The 7,886-nt window shown below is 32.4% G+C and overlaps 1 protein-coding gene across 1 annotated transcript in view; it reads left to right on the top strand.

Moving 5' to 3' along the window:
- The first annotated feature begins 1,979 nt into the window (after window positions 1-1,979).
- LOC120630333 (zinc finger homeobox protein 3) overlaps window positions 1,980-7,886 on the top strand; it is a 189,498-nt gene continuing 183,591 nt past the window's right edge. Inside the window, exon 1 of the mRNA XM_039899531.1 lies at window positions 1,980-2,021. The gene's annotated coding sequence lies outside the window, so the exon portion shown is untranslated. The remainder of the gene's footprint in view (window positions 2,022-7,886) is intronic.

The following is a 7,886-nucleotide window of genomic DNA, read 5'->3' as shown; positions in this document are numbered from 1 at the left end:
ACGTATTAAGCGCAGCTGACGTCAGTTCTTAGTGTCACAATGTTTACAAGTGATTTCTGAATGCGAAAGCCTCAAGTTAACGAACGCCATAATCGTGGCTCGTGTTGCTAACTTTGCTAAAATGTTACTTTTATTGCTTAAAGAGTGAGATTTTACGAGCTTTAAAAATAAATTACTCGCCTCGGACGGGTTCAATCGCAATTTCCAAGACTTCGCGGGTGAATATTTTATTTCCGATTAGTGAGCAAAGGTAAATAAATCGCTTAAATTGCCTTATTGTGTAATCCCATCGAAAATATTACCATCATTAGCCTTAGTAATATTCGCATTGACATTACTCGTTTTGATTACAATAAAATTTCAACTATATTTTAAATAATAAAAAAATAAAACATAAAAAATCGAAAATTAAATATTCCTGATTCGTCGTAAAAATATTCACCACGTATTTTATTGCAGCCGTTCTAATTTGACGGGTAAAAAACTCAGTCGGGACGCACGCGACGTGCGAAAATGCAAATCATATTCCAAGGGAATTAATCGCTTTTTTTATGGCAACATCAAACACCTTTAATTGCTGCTTTGACAGACGTCGAGGGCCGGTATGGACTGCACCGGAGATGCTCCAAATTTCGGGGGTGGTCAAAACAAAATTGAACATTGACAGCAATATATTGTTATAGTTTTCACGAGGTGTTGTTTTTATTGTTGGCCCATTTTGGTCCAATTTATATTTGGCTGCAAATTAGAAAGTTTATGCGATGACCGGCGAGATATCGTAAATTTACTTCGCGGGTTCCGAGATGCAATTTCGAAGGGTTTTAATTAGTCCTCAGGTGATTTATAAGTCATCAAAGACGATCGTAAATCTTGATGTCGTGAATTGTAATATTCAGTGGTCGGGCGACTATTCAAACTTACTGTATAGAGTTTTCTTTTAAAATTGGCAGTGAATTAGGAAGCAAACGGAAATTATCCAGAATTTGTAGCGCACGCAGATATATATAGATATACATCAAGTAATTATATATATATATAGATATATATAATTTTAAACATCAGCATTAATTTATTAAATATAAAACTCAAATAGCAAGTAAATAAAAATATTTAAACATCAAATAGGTACGTATTTCGGCTATTCAATAATTAAAATTAAATTGTATCATCATAAAATACTCGGTGCCCCAGCTAAATTTTAATTCGGTTATTTAAAAATACAATCGTGATCAGCCACCACGACAGTTCATATTCGAAAACCGATAAATCGAACACACGGACAACATTCCGACAAATAAAATAATATAAAACGCTCAGGGCAGCAGGCGACGAAAAATCTTCGACGCGGAATGCATTTTTGCATACACAATGCCCTTTTGTTTAGTGAAAGTATTTCACATTTAGCTGATTTATTTTTATATGATTTATTGTCTATAACGATGTCGTGCCTTCATTTGAAATGAAACTCGTTTATTAAAATGTTTTGCGGTTCTACTCAATGCTTTATGTTTTATTAAGTACATGCTACTTTAACCAAGATTAAATTTATGTTAAAGATACAAATTACATTATGAAATTAATTTTATTCATTTTGATAAGAGTTAGAAATACTTTTTCTTCAGTGTCATGTTTTGGTTTTAATTGCCAGGAATAACTATCCAAACAAATAAATTCAACAGTAAGAATAAGGTATATATTTTCTTCATTTGAGAAGTAAATATAATACAGTAATAATAATAAATGATATAAATTACAATGAATGATTTATTATTGATTTAAACAGATTTCTCCGACGCTAACGTTAAATTACAGAGTATTCTAACTATCCGTTTCGATCGCATTGTAATAATACAATAGAAGGCACGACATTACCCCTCACTTCTGATTCATCATCAGTTGTTCACTGCTCATGTTAATCTACCAAAGACTGTAAAAGTGTTATGAACATACAAGTGTATGACTGATAAAGTGAAATCGAACGCATGGCTCACTCAGGATGTGCAACCGCTGTTTTTTATCAGGTAAGTGTAGTTAAAACCTCAAGTTCAAGTTTCCAGTTTCAAGAGTCTTCTTGATGTTTAGTTAATAATATTCTTTAAGTAGTACAAAAAAACTCGCTGCCGCTGTAAAAATTTAAAAATTCGAAAAAATTCAAAATTTATTTATTCATGTAGGCCTATCACAGGCACTTATGAAGCGTTCATACATATTTGTTTACATAATTGAACGGGATGGTGATAACTTCGTTCGCCAACTTAAATCTAAAGCTACGAGGGTTCCAAACGCGCCCTGGTCTAAGAAGAGCCCACAACAAACTTAGCCGGGTAAATTTATTTTTTTGTTATCACCATCTTCCAGTTAATTTAAATTAAGCTATGAAGCTAGAGCAATTCACACCCAAGCTTTTTTATCGTTTAAATCTGTTTTTACACTAAGGTATTTTAAACTACAGAACGGATTTTAACACAGTTTTCAGTAATAGAGTGATTCCAGAGGATGGTTTATGTGTAGTAAACATTAATATTATAGGAGTACAAAAAAATCATGTATAAAATATAAACTAATATGAGATAAGAGTTCTGTTCTGTTTAAATACAGGTACCAAATTTTAAGTAAATAATTAATCAACATCGTATTATAAGATTTTTAATTATTTAGTTACAAATTAGGTGCGTTAACTATTAAACTCCTAACATGTTAGCCGGCTACCATCACAGTCTGTATCAGCATTTACTAAAATGGCCTTACATAGAGAGCAAAAAAAATGTATCTGCGTTGTTTCACTTACCGGGATTTGATAGTTTTCATATCGTATGTATTACACAATTCCATTTTTAAAACGAATAAGAAAAAAAATAAGTATGCCGCATATGGAACCTTTGCACCTTGTATTAATAAAAAATGTTGCAATGGGAATGCAATCGCCAGTTAGCAAAAAAATTAAAAAGTTACTTAGATTCACTTAGACTATTGGATTAGAAGCACGCGATGTCTAATGTCTTATTAGACGATAGAGTTACACCGAATTGTAGCTTACATGTTTTAACTGATCTCCGATTAGATTTTATGGGTTTTTAGTAACAGAACATCGTATGAGTATAGTAATACACATTACGTATTGATTCTATTATTCGTCGCAGGATGAGTACATACTTCATAATGCATTAAGTTGCCAATATACTTACTCTATCTTGGGATATAAGAATACAATATCACTTGCTTTATCGGTGAAAGAATACATCTTCTTCGCCTTCCCCCTCTTATTCTAAGAGGTGACCCGTGCCCTGTAGTGGACGGATAATGTAATGATAATGATCATGATGATAGTACCTATTTTAATTTATCAATTCGTTATTATTTCCATTGTTTAAATAAAAAAAAACCTCGTTTAAATTACACATAGGTCTAATAATATTGTAGAGTAAAATCGACGAATTAGCCGCTGATAGCGTTCTTGCTGGGTCGCTATTAAAATAAAACCTTTTACCGGGTCTATTTTCTATGGAAATAATAATAAACTAAAATCATTTTATTTCAGGTCGGGGACCCATTTACAAAATTGAGAGCTTAAATAAATAAAAATATAAATAGTGCCATTTATAAATTGCCAGATTTAATATAATTGCCAGATTTAATAATAAATAAATAGATAAACAAAAATTAATTAAAATCAAAAATTAAAATTAGAATAAATTTAATTACAATTTAAAGTCAACTATTTTATATCATTTCTTATCTTCTTCTTCTTAGGGTGCCGTCTCCTTACGAAAGTTGGCAATCATTATCTCTACTTTGGACACCGGTGCTCTAAACAATGATTTGGTGCTCTTTCCAAACCATTGTCGTAGGTTTTTGAGCCATGATATTCTTCTCCGGCCAGGCCTTATTTTCTTATATAAAAAATGTACTTAAAATACTGTTGGCAGTAATGCAGTTATACTCTTATCCCGAATCGAATTCAACGCGGCATCGTACCAGAACGCTTAATCCCTAGTAGTAGTCGTTTTAACTACTATAAAATAGGCTGATTATGATTAGTGGAATTATACGTAGAGTCCTCATCATCATAATCCACCCAGTACCAGTCCACTATAGGGACGAGTCTTCTCCTAGAATGTGTAATGTTTAGTGCAACACGCTGGCCAAGTGCGGTTTTATTTTATTTTTGTTACTTTGTGATAGTTTAGCTTTCTTTTGATGAAGAATTGGTTAATATTTATCCAGTACTTTAAAAATCAATTGGGTACAACAACGAAACAAACAAAAAACTTTCCTCCTTATAATATCTATAAAACAATCGATAAAACAATTTTTCTAAAATAAACGTAGCGTAAGTTACTCCTTATTACATCAGCTACCTGCCAATAAAAGTCCCATCAAAATCGGTCCAGCCATTTCAGAGATTAGCCGGAAGACAGACAAAAATTAAAAAAAAAAATGTTTTGGTGGATGTACCGTATATATTTGCATATACGTGTAGTAAAAAACGCTTATTTCAATATTACAAACAGACACTCCATATTTATTATATGTATAGATTATAAGCATGCTGGTTTCCTCACGATGTTTTTCACAACGCTATAAACTTAGAAAAGTTAGAGTTGTGTACCGGGGTTCGAGTAACGTAGCCACTAGGCTATCACAGCTTTCGTAGAGTACCTAAGCAAAATTATTAAATGCGACATTCATAATCCGAACAGTCGATAATAAGTGGTCGCGCCATCTTGCTAGCGGCGATGGCCAAATGTTTCCGCTTTAATTTCTCAGTAATTTGGAGTTTCCGGTCTCAGCCAATCGGTCCCGTCAGCCGACCGTAATTATATTATTTCGGCAATAAATTATCGAACTTTGAATACGTTCAAAGATGATGATTTCGGTTACACACAATAGTGCCGCGTTCGACGGTATTAAAGGTAAATAATAATTACAATGGTCATTAAGTTAATAAGACACTGAAAGCTTCTATACTCCATGAGAAAAAAACAATGAATGTCCCTTTTTTGACTGATCCTAATGCCATCTTTTTGGTGTACTTATTTATTTAAAACCTTTTTATTCGCCTTATCATTTACCTGTTACCTTTTATATTATTTAAGTAATTATAAAGACAAGTATTTGGTAATTTAAAAAAAGAAGTAAAAACTATTATACTACATAATATACTAGTTTCTTTTTTACACTACAAGTTTTTGTTAGGGGAATGGTAGTTATATTAAACCAACGCCCCTAATTGGTTTATATGTGACTTTGTACCGAAACGCTGAGTCGCTTTGCAGTACGTCTTTGTCGGAAGGGAACTAGGCATAGCTAGGTTATATGATACATAGATAAAAATTTACCTCGTTTGTTTAGTGGTTAGCAAATTTGACTATTAATCAGGAGGGCTAGGGGTTTGATTTTTGGTTTGAGACAAAATTGCTAGGTACTTAGGTTTTACAGCACGTTAAGACTATCAGTTAGCTTGACTTGAATTCGATGTCCCGGTAGTCCGAAAAAACATTTTAATCCACACACAGGGAAAAAAAGTATTAAATTTTAATTAAAATTTTTCTTTTATTTAATAATTATCATTATTCATTGTAACTTTTTATTTTATATTTATGACATGCCATTTTAATCAATTTATACTCTAATTTTAATTTTTAATTCTATATTGTATATTGATATTTATTTATTTATCTTTTCTCTAATATTGTTATTTTAAATGTATTAATATGGGCTTTGCCTGAAATAAAGAGATTATTATTATTATATTATTAATAAAATAAAGAGCTCAATACGGAAATTTAAAACACGGAATAATTTAAAAATGGCATGTTTTAAATTCTACTTAGTAGAGAATTTGATATTGACTAGTAGCCCCTCTTCGAAATATTATAACCTGACGAATAAATTTGAATGATTTCAGATGCATAAACTGTCGAAACGTCAAATTATTTATTCCTCAAATAAAGATTATTTGGCAATTGAAAATCGAACAAATTTTATCGTGTTTTCACATTTGATAAACCGTCGGAAATATCGTATACAATTGTTGATAAAGTTACTATAATTGAAAAGACAAAAACAAGTTATGAAAATAATAAGCACCATAGTGGCTCGACACATTAAAATATTTTTAAGAACCTGATTTAAGTAAATTGCCTAAAAATCGTCAGAATGTTTTACCAAGTTTTGTTTGTTTTCACTACAAGTTAGCCCTTCACGGCAGTCTCATCTGTAGCCTTAGTACTTCAACTAGCTCGCTCGCAATCAAAGAGTCGTTTTCGCATATCAAACTCTGTATCGTCACAGTAAAATGAACCTAATGAGCCTCGTTTTAGAGTAGCAAATCATTCAATTCAGATTTTGTCTTACAAACGTTCTGTCAAAAGTCCTCGCTAAAGAATTGTAGGCAAATTTGAGTTTTGTGCCCTACTGCTTCTTAATTTCACTAAACATATTCAAGAAACCTAGAAATAATACATTGCAAAATGTACAAGATCGCAAATCTAAATTCGAGCAGTATGATATTACAGACACACAAACGAACCAATCAACATTACAACAACCCTCTTTAGCTTCGGGGGTCAAAATAAAAAAAACAAAAGCATTCTTGTCGCAAAAATATTTTATGAACCAACCAACCTTTCTCCGTTACATTCCACCCTTCAAAAACAAAAGTGAATAGGCTTGGGCCGTCAACGAAAAATCGATAAACAGCGATAGTTTGATTCGATTAATTCCGTTCGAAATTAACGCGACGGGTAAGCAACGGGTATCGACACGGACGCGGTTGCCATGGTAACGCGCCCCATACTTACAACTCACTAATTACGCCGCACTGATTGCTTTTCACTTTTTTTCTGCCCCACGAGAATCTGACGCCACCCCCGTAGTGTTTGGCATTATCGATTAAAAATTATGTCGGCTGTTTTGTTGCAACCGTTGTCAGGTTCGAAATTTGAAGACTTAGGATTAGTTACTTACTTATAGAATCTGCAGTTTGAGATTGCTCAAACAGTTTATTTTGTAAAAACACCTTCATCAACTTTTACTATAACGCTAATGTACAAAAAAGGTATAGTTTTGCGATGTAACAGGAATCGCATTTAATCATACTTTAGGTAAACTTACCTAACAGTACTACTAAAGTATGCATGGTTTCCTTATTTCATGCAGCAAAGCGATTTCCATAGAGATGCGAAGTGACTAAAAATACTTTTTATATTTTCTTCTTATTAATTTTATTTATAAATAGAAGAGAACTATACAGCTATGGAAAAAGATTTTCTTATTGCAGAAGCATCTTTCACCTTTTTAAACTCCCATTCAATACAATCGTATAAAAATCTAATGATATTCTATGCAATCAAGTCAATTTAATTGTATTATAATTAAATATCATAATCATAATTTCAATTGTAATAGGAAAGGGTACAAATTATTTAATTACAAAAAATATCGATGAAATTCTTACAACCCAATGACGTTGCACTCCATAATTGATGACGTCACGGCGATCGATGGAAGGAAACGAGTCATTACACTGTTTTTATTCGTCACACTGATTAATCAAGTGATTAATTATACAGTTTATATTGGATCACTTTTTTGCTAACCGCCCGTTGCTATTGTAAACAATGCTAAAGAACAATATCTATGAAAAGGTTTTTTTAAGCAAAAAAGTGCTAATCATGTAAGAGACCCGTCGGATAACTGGAACCGCACGAATGTATCTATACTAATATAACAAAGGCGCAAGTATATCTGTTTATTTGTTACCTTTGTTTGGCTTAACCACTGCAAGGATCTTGTCAAAGTTTTTCCACAGAGGTAACCTGAAACTTGGACATGATTGTATCTCGAAAAGCAACCGGCGTACCAGTCCAGCGAGATAAGCTATA

Source organism: Pararge aegeria, chromosome 16, assembly GCF_905163445.1.
Source record: "Pararge aegeria chromosome 16, ilParAegt1.1, whole genome shotgun sequence".
Classification (NCBI taxonomy): domain Eukaryota; kingdom Metazoa; phylum Arthropoda; class Insecta; order Lepidoptera; family Nymphalidae; genus Pararge; species Pararge aegeria.
The sequence above is the reverse complement of the archived record's forward strand: the minus strand, read 5'-3'. Positions and strand labels throughout refer to the sequence as shown.